Raw genomic sequence first — 14,580 nt, forward strand, 5'->3', positions numbered from 1 at the left:
ATAGCACAATTGTGCGGGACAGGCTGGATGGACCAGAGGGTCTTTACTTGTCTGTCATTATTTGTATGTTATTAACATCTGAGAAAATGTCAGCTTCAGTGTTTCTTGATGATTCAGTGAGGCTTTCATCCTCCTCTGGTGAAAATGAAGTGCGGGTGTTGGTATTGAAGGGGTTCTTCACTGTAATGTATTTGCTTCAAGGGTTCTTTGCTTAAGAATTCATAGCAACACATTGCCATTAAGAACGAGTTGCTTTATTAGCAAAGGTTTAACAATCACACTGCACATTACCAGTTCATCCACCAAGCTCACAACCATCTGCTTAAATATGGATCTCCTGAATCCAACTGGCTGGGGTTTTATTGAGTCTTGTGAACATCATGTGACTGACTAAGCCACTCACACTCAACAGCTCTACAACTCTTTTGGGGCAACAGCTCTACAAACCAGTGAGCATACTCACAGATGCATATATTACATTGACCTAAATGTCAGATTCTGGAAAGTTCTTGAGCAATGGTCCTCCAGGGTCCATTAAATGTTGAGCAAACACAGGTGTGTATTTTCAGTTGACAGGAAATTATCCTCTTGCACAAAGTTTTCCAATGTTTCAAAGAAGTGCAGAGATTCCATCGCCACGTTCTGACGAAGGGTCATCGACCTGAAAAGTTAACTGTGTTTCTTTCTCCGCAGATGTTGCCTGACCCGCTGAGATTTCCAGCATTTCCTGTTTTTATCCCATCTCCGTTTGTTGGTTTTCAGTTGGCCTCATGTCACTAATGTGCTTTTCAATCCGCCTTCTGAACAGACAGGACAAAGCACCTGATAGCACGTGCAGGGTCAGATAATCCATCGCGCACAATGCTTGCTGCATTCAAGGACTTGCTTTTTAAAATAATAACCACAATGGTTGGAAAGTGGAACCTAATCTAACTACTTTGCTGACTTCATCATCATCATCATGGTCGACATATCCCTTGCACAGGGAGACTTTGCATCTATGCAGTGTTGTGAGGATTAGTGGCTTTGGCAATACATAATGAAACACAATGGGCCCAAGTTTCCACATGATTTGCACCTGATTTTTAGGAGCAACTGGTGGAGAACGGACTATCTTAGAAATCGCAATTCTCCACATTTTTTTTTCTGCAGTTCTAGTCAGGTAGAACAGTTTCACTTTGGAACAGAATTTTTTCTTCAAAAGGGGGCGTGTCCGGCCACTGACGCCTGATTTCAAAGTTTCCACAGTGAAAACGTACTCCAAACTAACTTAGAATGGAGCAAGTAAAGATTTTTGTCGAACTGAAAAAACCTTGTCTACACATTAAAAAATCAGGCGCAGGTTACAAATTAGGCGTCCAGAACGAGGTGGGGTGGGGGGGACGGGGGGGAAGGGAAGTCATTAAGTTCTACAATAAATCCTTATTTATACTTATACAAATATTATACAAATAAATCCAACCTGAATAAAAATTTATAAGTAAAGAAAAGATTAAATAAACCATCTTCCTACCTGTGTGAAACTGCTTCTGTCAGCTCAGCGGTGTGGCGTTATTCCCGCGAACGGGAGGGAGGGAGGGGCAGGCAGGCAGTAAGCAGGCAGCAAGCAGCCTTCCACCTGAGGTGGAGGCCTTAAAGTCAGCTCAGCGGTGTGGCGTCGTTCCCGACAATGGGAGGGAGGGAGGGGCAGGCAGGCAGGCAGCCAAAGATACAGCAGCAGGCTTCGAGCTGCGAGGGGGACTGAGGCCATTTGGACAGGGAGAGGCAGCCACATCGACAGTTTTATATTTACATTTGCAGAATGGGTGCTGCATTGTCAACACCACATATTATGCAATGGTACGCCATCAATTCACTGCATAGGAGAGAATTGATTAGAGCTCACCGCACCAGGAACGTCGTAGCCCGTAGGTTGATGGGCAGGAGACCTTACCCACGTTGACAATATCGAGCCAGGCGCTCGTACCTGGACATGAGCGAGGCTGATTGTGTGAAAAGGCTGCATTTTCGCAGAGAAGTTGTCACTGAGATCTGTGATATGGTGAGAGCAGATTTGCAGCCCAGAAGCAGAAGGACAACTGCCTTGTCTATTGAAGTGAAGGTAACAGCTGCACTTTCTTTCTATGCCTCGGGATCGTTTCAGGCTACAACTGGAGATGTGTGTGCCATTTCTCAACGTGCAATACATGCCTGCATTTACCAGGTCACGGCTGCACTGTATGCGCGAAGGAATGACTTCATCAATTTCCCAATGACCACACAAGCGATCCATGAGAGGGCTGTGGGCTTCTTCAGGATTGCCGGCTTCCCAAAGGTACAGGGCTGCATTGATTGTACCCACATAGCCTTGTGAGCACCTGTGGAGGATTCTGAGCAGTACCGAAATAGGAAAGGTTTCCACTCTATCAATGTGCAGCTCGTGTGTGACGACAAGCAGCGCATCATGTCAGTCGATGCGAGATACCCTGGCAGCACCCACGATGCGTTCATCCTACACGACAGCGTTCTATCTGACATGTTTGAGCAGCAGCCAGAAGGGCAGAGCTGGCTACTGGGAGACAAAGGGTACGGCCTGACCACCTGGCTCATGACACCCCTACGCGTGACACGGACAGAAGCTGACCATCAATACAACATGGCGCATATTGCGACACGCAGCATCATTGAGAGGGCCATTGGCATATTGAAACAGCGATTCCGATGCTTGGACCATTCTGGAGGACAGTTGCAATACTCTCCTGAGATGGTCGGTCACTTCACTGTTGTGTGCTGCATGCTTCATAACTTAGCCATCATGAGGCAGCAGGAGCTGGTAGTGGAACCCGAAGACCCACGTGAGGGTCCAGTGCATGATGATAATATTACAGAAGACCAGGATGTGGATGATAACGACAATCAGGAAAGCATTCAAGTGCCTGATGCCGGAGCACGAGGTCGGAGGAGGACCGTCCATCGTGCCCCTTTAATGATTGCTCGAGACTTGTGCCAGCAGCTCATCCGTGAACGCTTCAACTACTGATGCCTGAGAGCTCTGTGACCACTTTTGCGCATGGACACGTTCATTCTTTGCAGTTGTTCCTACGTTGTGTTGTGTTAATGGAACATGAAACAGTTTTAATGAAAAAATATTTTATTGAAAAGTTAACATCACTCCAATGAAATATTTATTGTATCAAACTATACTTTTTAATATGACTCTTGAAGATCACTTAAAAACTTTAAGATCACTTATAAACTTGTAAAGTTACAAAAGTTACAAAACACTTTCTATGTGAAAAATGTTACACTCTATGATCACTTAAACTTCAAGATCACTTTTTAGATGCAAAATTAAATAATTTACAGAATGTGCGAGCATTTACACTATAAGATCACTTGAAAACCCTGAGATCACTTATAAGTTGTAAAGTTACAAAACTTACAAAACAATTTCAATTTGAAAAATCTTACACTCTGAAGAATACTTTTAAACTTCAGGATCACTTTTTAGGTGCAAAATTAAATAAGATACAAAAAAATGTGAGAGCATTTACACTATAAGATCACTTAAAAACCATAAGATCCCTTATAAGTTGTAACGTAACAAAACTTACAAAACAATTTCAATTTGAAAAACACTACTACAGCTACATCAAGAACAAGAACAAAAGCAGCAAAGAAAGGCTGCAACCATGTCTCATCCATATCTCAGTCAATGTTCACTTCCTCATGGGGGTGTCATTTGATTGGCCAGGCTGTGTGCCCTTATTGCAGCAGCTACCTCCCTGACGGCCTGTGCCGTCGATTGCACTCCCTCGGACATTCCCTCTCTAAGTTCCCGTGTCATTACTGCTATTTCTCCCGTCAGGACCGTCAACTCTTCACCTACTGCATTGACGCCACCGATGAGTGATCGGGTAAGCTCATTGGTCTCCATAGCCAATGCCACAACCTGAACCGCATCTGTTGCACGCTGCATCTCAGGAGAACGTGTCTCCAATCTCCTTCTCCTCTGCCTGGGTCTGCCTCGTGGCACCACTACACTGGGAGGCGTGGGCACGGACGGTGGGATGCTCGGTGTTGCAAGCGGCACCACTGCACAGGGAGGCGCGGGCTGGGACTGTGGGACGCTCTGTGTTCCAGACGGCTGAACTGGAGGGAGAGGCTCGGGCTGGAATGGTGGGATGCTCTGTGTTGCAGACGGCTGAACTGAAGGGAGAGGCTCAGGCTGGAATGGTGGGATGCTCTGTGTTGCAGGCGGCAGCACTCGAGTGCGAGCCATGGGCTGGGATGTTGGAGGAATGGGTGTAAACTGCTCCATGATATCAGCAGCAACACTGGGACCCGAAGCGTCGGAATCGAAACCATAGTAGGTGGAACCAGAACCTATGCGAGAGGGAGGCGTAGGCTGGGATGGTAGTGCAGTGACTGTAGAAAGCTGCATTATACCAGCAGCACCTCTGGGACCCGCAACATCGGAAGCGAAACCATGGATGGTGGGACCAAGACCTATGCTAGGGGTTGAAACTCTGATGCCCCTTGATGGGGGCTCATAAACATTAAATTGGAAGCTCCCCCCTGCAGACATTTCAGTCATCGCTGCCATCATCCAGTCTGGACCGTCCTTGTTCTGTACCCTCAGGATCCTCAGGGTTGGCAGCAGCAGCATCGTCATCGTCATCATCATCATGTTCTGCAAAATACATCAGAACAGTCAAATGCTTAACAGCAAGGGAGGGGGCCGGATGGGTGGCATGAGTACTCTCACACATAGCAGGCCAGGCAGCAGGTTGATTTAAAGGGCCACGATGCATTTTCAGGACTTACCCTCTTCCTCGCGTGCGGGCCCAGTTTGTGCTGTACCAATTGCTTTACTCCATGTCCGACTCATCATAGCAGCTACCCTTTGTTCCAAGGGTGTCAGTGGATGCAGATTGGGCGTGCCTCCTCCTGTTCGAGTTGCTTCCCTTTTGTTGTGGGCCAATTTCTTCTGCAAAGAGTAAAATATAACTTTTTACAGAGTGTGTCAGTCTGCAAGGTGGGACATACAGATAGCCAGGTTACAATTACGATTAAATTAAAAATGGGAAATATTACTTACACTAACTACTTGACCAAGGTCGTGCCATTTCTTTTTACACTGACTTCCAGATCTCCTGGTATGCACCACTGCGCAGTAATCTTCTGCAACTTGGTTCCAGCGTTTCTTCATTTCTTTTGGTGGCACTTTTATGCGACCTCTGTTGCTGGTATCTAGCTCCTGCCATCTCTGCTCAATTACATTCACTAATATCTCAACTTCCTCACGTAAGAAATTATTTTTTCTTGGTGGACGTTGATCCATTGCAAAGTTGAATTGGCACTTTTTTTTCTCCAAACACAGTCCTTAATTTGCAGGCACCGGTTCTGCAAGTTTAGCAGTGAAAAGCTGAACTCACTGATTTCAGCAGGTGATTTCTTCAGCAGTGCTGCTAAAAGCACTCCCTCACACACAGAAATATCAAGAAAATTAAAATACAAGCCTTTGCAGGGGTCCAAGAACAAATATTCACGTTTTCTGCAGCACTTTCTAAAATGGCCGAGTACCAATGTTTTTTTCACACTGCGCGTGCGCGAACACTCCAACGCGCACACGCACGCTCCAACGCGCACGCGCAGGGTTGCCGGCAGGAAAAAAACTAATTTAAATGGTACCCGCCCCCTCCCACTTACAAAATCGCCGCGAGTGGTAGGCCCCGCCCCCCTGGGCGCCGCGCCAAGCAGCCATGGAGCTGCAGGGCGCTCCAGAATCGCGAGTTTTTTTTCCGGCGCCGTTTTCGGCGCGAAAAACGGATGCCCAGCTTGGAGGATTGCCCGTTTTTTATCGTGTGGTAACTTGGGCCCATTAGGATGTCTCCTGTGCTTTTCCCGGAACAGTATTTTGTGTCGTTGGACTCTTAGCTCAGCCAGATTCCTCTGAAATAATTCCACACGCTTACCAAAACAGATTCCGGTAAAGCTAGCATAGCTGCATGCTGTCATTAGCCGGCACTGACACAGAATACATTGAGGTTACGGGCTAGACTTTCCACTTCACATCGCTGGGCTAGTGCCCATATATCACCAAAAAAGGGCTGATATCGCCCAAAAATGGAAAGTTGGACACATCGCCGAGCTTATCGCCGACACATCGCCCGGCGCAACTTTCGGCTCACATCGCTGAGGTGATCGCTGAGGTGATCATCCACACATCGCCCAGCCCAACTTTCGGCACATCACCGGCACATCACCGGCACATCACCGGGCTGATCGCTCGCCGAGAACATCGTTGGAGAATAGTTGCTATTGCCTGGCCTTCCTCACGGACCTCGGCACTACGGACGCCACTTTGAACGTCGGAGGAAGACAGGAGGCCTCTTAAACAGGAGCTTAGAGAGTTTGTGAATTATTTAGGGCCTTTTAAAAGTAGATACACTCACAATTAGCCGTTTTCTTATATTTATATAAATAAGTGATATTTCATACTTACTTGGTCTAGCCTGAACATTGTTTAACAACAGCTGCATTACTGTTCTATTTTAACTTACATTATTAGAAGACACTGCACAACAATTGTAATGTGAAATAAAATGGCTTTAATAAGATGACAACTTTTGAACGTAATTTTTCAATTACAAACACCAAAACACCCTCCCAACCACCACCCATCTCACACCCCAACAGTGAAACGACAACACCAACAGTAAATGTGAACAATAGGAACAATATTAAAAAGAGTGCACCCCCCTCCCTACCTGAGGCCACGTTTCCCTCCAGATCCTGCACCCACCCGTGTCGTTGCCTCACCCACCCGTTTTGGTCCCCGGGCACTGCTGCAAGGCCGGCGTGCAGTGGGCAATGGCAAGACTTCCTGGGGACATGCTGGGACGATCGTCTGTCGGGGGACTGTTGGCGGGGAAGACAAAACAGGGGGATCGCCTTCCGAGTCAGGAGGTGGTGCATCCTCTGGACCCGCCTGTGTGCTGGTGCTTGTGGTCACGGGAGCTCAGGGTGAGCGCTGTGTACCGCCAAGAATGCATGCCGCACGGCATCGTTGGAGGAGGAGATTCCACGCAACTCCAGGATCATCTGCTGCGTTGCCTCCGCTTGGCGAGCAGACACCCGGGAGAATTCCTTCGCGAACCCCACAAACGCCTGGAGCTGCTCGCGCTGGATCACAACAGGCTCCTCACACAGTCGTGCCAGGCGCTCCACGAGGTCGTCCAGGGTAGGCTTTTCCTCAAGCCGCTGACCCGGCCTCCGTGGGGTCTGCGACAGCACCAATGTGCGCTGTGGAGTCGCCAAATGCATGCCGCTTGGTTCCGGTACCTCCTCAGTTAGGATCCCCTCGTAGCCGCAGGTTCCCCAGACAGAAGGATGCAAGGGGCATCCTCCTCTGTCTCCAGGTATTCCTCCTCCTCCTCGGGCTCGGTGGTCTCCTCCTCTTCACCACCCGTGGTGAATGACACATGCAGTGGGTCACGTCCATGTGAGCGTCTGTCCTCCCATTGCACCTCTGGAGCTGGTAAAGCTGCAAGACACAATGGAGATTGTTAGAGCAGAAAGCATTGTTGCGCCGTGCTGGCAGACGTAGGCGGAACAGCACTCATCCCGTAAATGTGACAGAGAAACATTACATATTAATGCATCATATGGTGGTACCTATGGCATGACATCTATGTGGAAATCACTGCGCCAGAGAGCTGTGGAGGCTGGATCGGTCGCAGATAGACCGAATGATAAGGGAGCAAGGGTTTATGGGGTGCGGGCAGAGAAGGGGACAGGTGGCCAGATGGACTGCTCTTATGTTCTTATGTTGTCGACCCGAGTGTGGCAGAGAGTCACACAGAGGCCGCATGCATAACATGACAGTATTCATCGAAGATATGAGAATGAAATGATGTCACATAGCACTTACACTGCTTGACACATTACTCACGTGGCGCATGCGATGGTCCGGCAACACCACGGGTGGTGACCGCTCAACTGAGGGCCCCCACTAGTGCTGCAGCACGTTCCTCCAGCTCGGTGAGGGTCTGTATTACAGCATGGCCTCCCCCGGTGCACCTCTGCTGAGCCCGATCATGAGATATCTTCCTCTGCAAACAGGAATAGAGCATGGCATAAGCTACTGGACTAGGTTATGTCATTTATACACAACAGTTTCAAACATTATATGCTAATAGGGGTTGTGTTCACAATTCAATGACAGTAGCTTCTGTCCAAAAGTGTCCCAGGCCAGACAGTGAACAAAGGCAGCTCTCCCCCAGTCCATGCTGGGCCCCTGTGTAAGTAACAGCAGCCAGAGAGACTTAAAATGGGCACAGGTTCATGGCCCTGTCCAGTTCTTAGCGGGGATGATATATGTTATAGAAGTTAGAATAACAAGCTTACATTCAATCCAGGAGAATTATCATTATAATGATTATTATACTTAGAATGTGCATCATTAAAATATAAAGTCGTACTTACTCTTGCTGAAGCAACGAGGCTGTCCAGCATTTGCGGCACTGGTCGGAGCCCCTGGGCTCGTGGGACACAGACGAGCCGACCTCAGCTATCTCACCCCATAACCTGCGGTAAGCCCTTGGTGCTGGTTTCCCATCATGCTCCCCCCTGGTCAATTGGGCCCAGCGGTAGTGCACCTCCACCACGAGGGCCTCATTGGACTCCTCGGAGAAGGGTTTGGCCCTCTTCCTCCCCGTCTCCACATCTCTCCCACTTTCATCACTGTCAGACATATTTCTCTGTCTTTCTTTCTCTCTCTCTCTCTTTTCTCTCACCTCTCTGTCTCTGCCTTCCTCCTCTCTCTCTTTCTCTCTGTTTCTCTCTCTCTCTCCTCTCTCTCCTCTCTCTATCTCTCTCCCCCTTCTGCGCATGTGTGGATGACCCCTCACCTCCCGAAACACAGGAAAATATGGCCACCAAAAAAAAAATGTGCATGTGCGCAGAAGGCCGTTGCTAGGGAAGCTTTTGCCTTGGCCATCGCTGGGCTATCGCTTCACCCATTTCACATCGCTGGGCTAACGCCGAGCCGAAAATCGCAATTCAAAAAATGGGCGATGTTCCAGCGATCATAAGAACATAAGAAATAGGAGCAAGAGTAGACCATACGGCCCCACGAGCCTGCTCCACCATTCAATAAGATCATGGCTGATCTGATCATGGGCTCAGCTCCACTCCCCTGCTCGCTCCCCATAACCCCTTATCCCCTTATCGTTTAAGAAACTGTCTATTTCTGTCTTAAATTTATTCAATGTCCCAGCTTCCACAGCTTTCTGAGGCAGCAAATTCCACAGATTTACAACTCTCTGAGAGAAGAAATTTCTCCTCATTTCAGTTTTAAATGGGCGGCCCCTTATTCTAAGATTATGCCCTCTAGTTCTAGTCTCTCCTATCAATGGAAACATCCTCTCTGCATCCACCTTGTCAAGCGCACTCCTAATCTTATACGTTTCGATAAGATCACCTCTCATTCTTCAGAATTCTAATGAGTAGAGGCCAAACCTACTCAACCTTTCCTCATAAGTCAACCCCCTCATCCCTGGAATCAACCAAGTGAACCTTCTCTGAACTGCTTCCAAAGCAAGTATATCCTTTTGTAAATATGGAAACCAAAACTGCACACAGTATTCCAGATGTGGCCTCACCAATACCCTGTATAGCTGTAGCACGACTTCCCTGCTTTTATACTCCATCCCCTTTGCAATAAAGGCCAAGATTTCATTGGCCTTCCTGATCAATTGCTATACCTGCATACTATCCTTTTGTGTTTCATGCACAAGTACCCCCAAGACCCGCTGTACTGCAGCACTTTGCAATCTTTCTCTATTTAAATAATAACTTGCTCTTTGATTTTTTTTCTGCCAAAGTGCATAACCTCACACTTTCCAACATGATACTCCATCTGCCAAATTTTTGCCCACTCACTTAGCCTGTTTATGTTCTTTTGCAGATTATTTGTGTCCTCCTCACACATTGCTTTTCCTCCCGTCCTTGTATCATCAGCAAATTTGGCTATGTTACACTCAGTCCCTTCTTCCATGTCGTTAATTTAGATTGTAAATAGTTGAGGTCCCAGCACTGATCCCTGCGGCACCCCACTAGTTACTGGTTGCCAACCAGAGAATGACCCATTTATCCCAACTCTCTGTTTTCTGTTAGTTAGCCAATCATCTATTCATTCTAATATTTTTCCCCCAACCCCGTGAACTTTTATCTTGTGCAGTTACCTTTTATGTGGCACCTTGTCAAATGTCTTCTGGAAGTCCAAATACACCACATCCACTGGTTCCCCTTTATCCACCCTGTTCGTTACATCCTCAAAGAATTCCAGCAAATTTGTCAAACATGACTTCCCCTTCATAAAGTCATGCTGACTCTGCCTGACTAGATTTTGCTGACTTGGACCGATCCTGTTATTGCTTTCCAAATGCGCTGCTATTATATTCTTAATAATTGATTGCAACATTTTCCCCACTATCGATGTCAGGCTAACCGGTCTATAAATCCCTGTTTTCTCTCTCCCTCATAGTCTATCTTCCCCTTCTTAATCATTTTTTTTGTCATTCTTTGCTGGCTTTTAAAAGCTACCCAGTCTTCTGTCCTCCCACTAGTACTTTGTATGCCCTTGTTTTTAATTGGATGCCGTCCTTTATTTCTTTAGTTAGCCATGAATGGTTCTCTTTTCTCTTATACCCTTTCCTCCTCACTGGAATATATTTTTCTTGAGAGTTGTGAAATATCTCCTTAAATGTACACCACTGTTCATCAACCGTCCTACATTTTAATCTATTTTCCCAGTCCACTTTAGCCAACTCTGCCCTCATACCTTCATAGTCTCCTTTATTTAAACTTAGTACGTGGTTAAAGATCCAGCTTTCTCACCCTCCATCTGAATTTGAAATTCAATCATGCTATGATCACTCATTCCAAGGGGATCCTTTGCTAGGAAATTGTTTATTAATCCTGTCTCATTACACAGAACCAGATCTAAGATAGCCTGCCCCCTGGTTGGTTCCGTTACATACTGCTCAAGGGACCCGTCCCTTATGCACTCTATGAACTCCTCCTCAAGGCTACCCTGACCAATTTGATCTGTCCAATCAATATGGAGGTTAAAATCACCCATGATTATTGCTATTCCCTTTTAACAAGCCCCCACTATTTCCTGGTTTATGCTCTGACCAACAGAGTTGCTACTGTTTGGGGGACTATAGACTATGCCCACCAATGACTTTGTCACTTTATTATTCCTTATCTCCACCCAAACTGTTTCAACATCCTGATCATTTGAGCCAATATCCATTCTCACTATTGCAGTGATTCCATCCTTTATCAATAGAGCTACCCCACCTCCTTTTCCTTTCTGTCTGTCCTTCCGGATTATCAAATACCCCTGAATATTTAATTCCCAGTCCTGGTCACCTTGCAACCATGTCTGTGTAATGGTTTATCAGATCTTCCCATTTGTCTCAATTTGTGTCATCAACTCATCTATTTAGTTACAAATGCTACGTGCATTTAGACAAAGTGCCTTTACATTTGTGTTTTTACCCTTTTTTCCTGCTTGTTTCCTCTCTCCTTCAAACTCACTTTCTTTATTTTTGCTTTCTAATTCCAGCTTTACTTCCCTCCCTACTGAATCTATTTTCAGGTTCCCATCCCCCTGCCAAGCTAGTTTGAACCCTCCCCAACAACATTAGCAAACCTCCCCCCCACGAGGATATTGGTCCTGGCTCTGTTGAGGTGCAACCCGTCCGGCTTGTACAGGTCCAACCTCCCCCAGAAGCAGTCCCAATGCCTCATGAAACGAAAGCCCTCCCACCTGCACCATCTCTCCAGCCATGTATTCATCTGCTCTATCCTCCTATTTCTGTACTCACTAGCTCGTGGCATTGGGAGCAATCCGGAGATTACTACCTTTGAGGTCCTGATTTTTAATCTCTCTCCTAGCTCCTTAAACTCTGCCTGCAGGACCTCATCCCTCTTCCTACCTAAATCGTTGGTACCGATGTGGACCACGACCTTTGGCTGTTCACCCTCTCCCCCCAGAATTCCCTGCAGCTGCTCAGTGACATCCTTGACCCTGACATCAGGGAGGCAACATACCATCCTGGAGTCATGTTTGCGGCCGCAGAAACGCCTGTCTGCTCCCCTGACTATCGAATCCTCTACCACTATAGCTCTTCCATTCTTCTTCCTCCCCCACTGTGCAGCTGAACCACCCGTGGTGCCGTGGACTTGGCTCTGGCTGCACTCCCCAGAGCCACCATCGTTGGGGAGCAAGATGGACTCAGAGACACTACCTGCCTAGTCCTCCTCTTCTGTCTGGTGGTCACCACTCCCTATCTGCCTGCACACTCTTAAGCTGCAGGGTGACCACCTCTAGGAATGTGCTATCCACATTGCTCTCAGTCTCGCAGATTCACCGCAGTGACCCCAGCTGCGCGAAGCATCCAGGATTTCCCATATGCCACAAGATGTGCAATCCACGGACTGAGCTGCACTGCCATCCCTCGAGTTACACTTGCAACTATCGAAGAGAACTAAACTCTAAACCTTAGCACAACACACCCAGCCGCAACTCAGCAAACAGCTGATTTAGTTAACTGGTTCTCCTTAGATAATAAAGATCACATATATTTAATTGTAGTTCCTAACTTACAACAATGCCCAAGGTTTCTTAAAGAAAAGAAAAATACTCACCAATCCACCAGCCAATCACTGGCCTGCTTGGCTGTGACCTCACACTTCGATTTTTGATTTTTTTGAACTTTTTCTCTTACCCTGTCGCAGCTAGCTGCTTCCGATCTGCCGCTGCTCCAAACTGCTGCCGCCCTTTGTACTCCCGCGCCCGCTCAGGTCTTGCGATGCTAGCCACTGCACCCGTTCATAAAGGCTGCAACATTGCTAAGGCTGGAACATCGCCCATTTTTTGGGCCCTAGTGAACAAAGTGTAAGGTCTAATGTCTTCACTGAACCTAATCCAAGTGAATCCAAATAATCAGGTGGCTGGCATCACAATTCCTTGCTGACAGTCCATCTAATTCATCAGCACTTTGCTTTGTTTCTTTGAGCATAAATGGATCCATCACTGTGTGTAAAACAGCACTGAAAGCGCATTTTGCTGTGTTGCAAATGCAGCTAGCTTTGCTGTCAATAAGTGTACAAAATGTTACTGGTGGTAGGGTTTGTGAGAACCTAAAATGTCTGGGGGCCTAAAATTTAGCCCAATCTTCATTCTCATGTTACTGGAGGTACCAGCTGCCATTTGTATGCCTGGTTCCCTTCCACGGCCAAGACCAGGGACTACCAGCTTAGTGCTGTCCCCATCCTTGGCCCAGTCTCCAGCCCATCATTTGCCTTGTAAAGGATAGTTGGAAGTTCCTCTCCTTACAAGTAAACTTCTGGAAATGGCAGGGACCTGAAGTGACTGGGTCTCCGTTGTTTCTGTGGGGGTATCACCAGTCTTCTGCTAGAGTTATAATGGATATCTTGGGAGAAGCCTTGAGGATTTTCATATATATATATATATATATATATATATGTGAATCTGCACCTAACTCCCCAATTAGAGGAGACTGGTTATCAATATTCACCATATCAAAATGCTTCATAATTTAAAAAAGCCTTTGATATATTTCCTCTTAGGCTTCTCTGCTTCAGTGGAAATAGTTTTTATAAAAAGCTATGGTAGTGTTGTGGGCTTGCATCCCCAGAGGTTATAAATTCAAAACCCTACCATGGCAAATTGTGAAACTGAATTCAATAAATATGTTCATTTCTAGTTTGCCACCATGAAAACCATTGTTGTAAAACTCAGCAGGTTAACTAAAGACCTGTCTGATCTGGTTGACTCAAAATGTCCTCTGAAGTGACTTAGCAAGCTGTAAGAGCATAACACTACCAGCCAGGAGAAAGTCTACCACCTTCTCAGTGCAGCTAGAGGTGGGCAAGAACTGTGGTCTTGCTGGCATTGCCCATACCCTGAGAACAAATTAAAATAAGAACAAATCTTATGTCTCTCCACAGACAATAGTTTTTTTACCCCATTGATTATACTGGTGAATCTACACTGTACAACCTCTCGATAGGTTTGTAATGGGGGCACCAAAAACTGCACATCATACTCTAATCGTGGTCGAACCATTAACTTGTACAAATGTATCAATTTTTGTATTCTATTCCCCCTATTTATAAACCTCAAAATGTTACAGGCATTTTTATGGTTTATCTACTACTTTTAGGAAATTATAGAACCGCCTAATCTTCTTGCTTGTCCACATCCTTCAGCATTTTTCCATTGAGCTTATACGTCCAATTCTTGATTTTCTGCCCAAAATATTTTAACTCAGAGTTCTCAAGATTAAATTGCACCTGCCACCTATCTGCCCATTTCACCCCCTGTCCCACTTGCTGTTTGCCAAACCTCCTACTTTTGTGTCAACAAAAATTTGATATCTTGCTGCCTATGCCCAAGTCGAAATCATCTAGAGATCAGAAACAAAATTGGACACTGCACTGACCCCTGGGCTTTAGTGAGGATGTGGCATTTTTTTAAAAACTGTGCTACTTTCTCCT

The 14,580-nt window shown here is 46.4% G+C and overlaps 1 long non-coding RNA gene across 2 annotated transcripts in view; it reads right to left on the bottom strand.

Annotated features, from left to right (window-relative positions):
• Positions 1 to 6,676: 6,676 nt before the first annotated feature.
• The window catches only part of LOC139229217 (uncharacterized), a 46,054-nt gene continuing 38,150 nt past the window's right edge, over positions 6,677 to 14,580 (bottom strand). The window contains exons 2-4 of one of the 2 annotated variants that reach the window (XR_011587690.1): positions 12,786 to 12,941; positions 7,937 to 8,096; positions 6,677 to 7,528 (exon numbers count right to left, since the gene is read on the bottom strand). This is a non-coding gene — a long non-coding RNA (uncharacterized lncRNA). Of the gene's footprint in view, positions 7,529 to 7,936; positions 8,097 to 12,705; positions 12,942 to 14,580 lie in introns of both variants that reach the window. The other variant, XR_011587689.1, reaches the window with a different exon arrangement.

Source organism: Pristiophorus japonicus, chromosome 18 (assembly GCF_044704955.1).
Source record: "Pristiophorus japonicus isolate sPriJap1 chromosome 18, sPriJap1.hap1, whole genome shotgun sequence".
Taxonomy (NCBI): Eukaryota; Metazoa; Chordata; class Chondrichthyes; family Pristiophoridae; genus Pristiophorus; species Pristiophorus japonicus.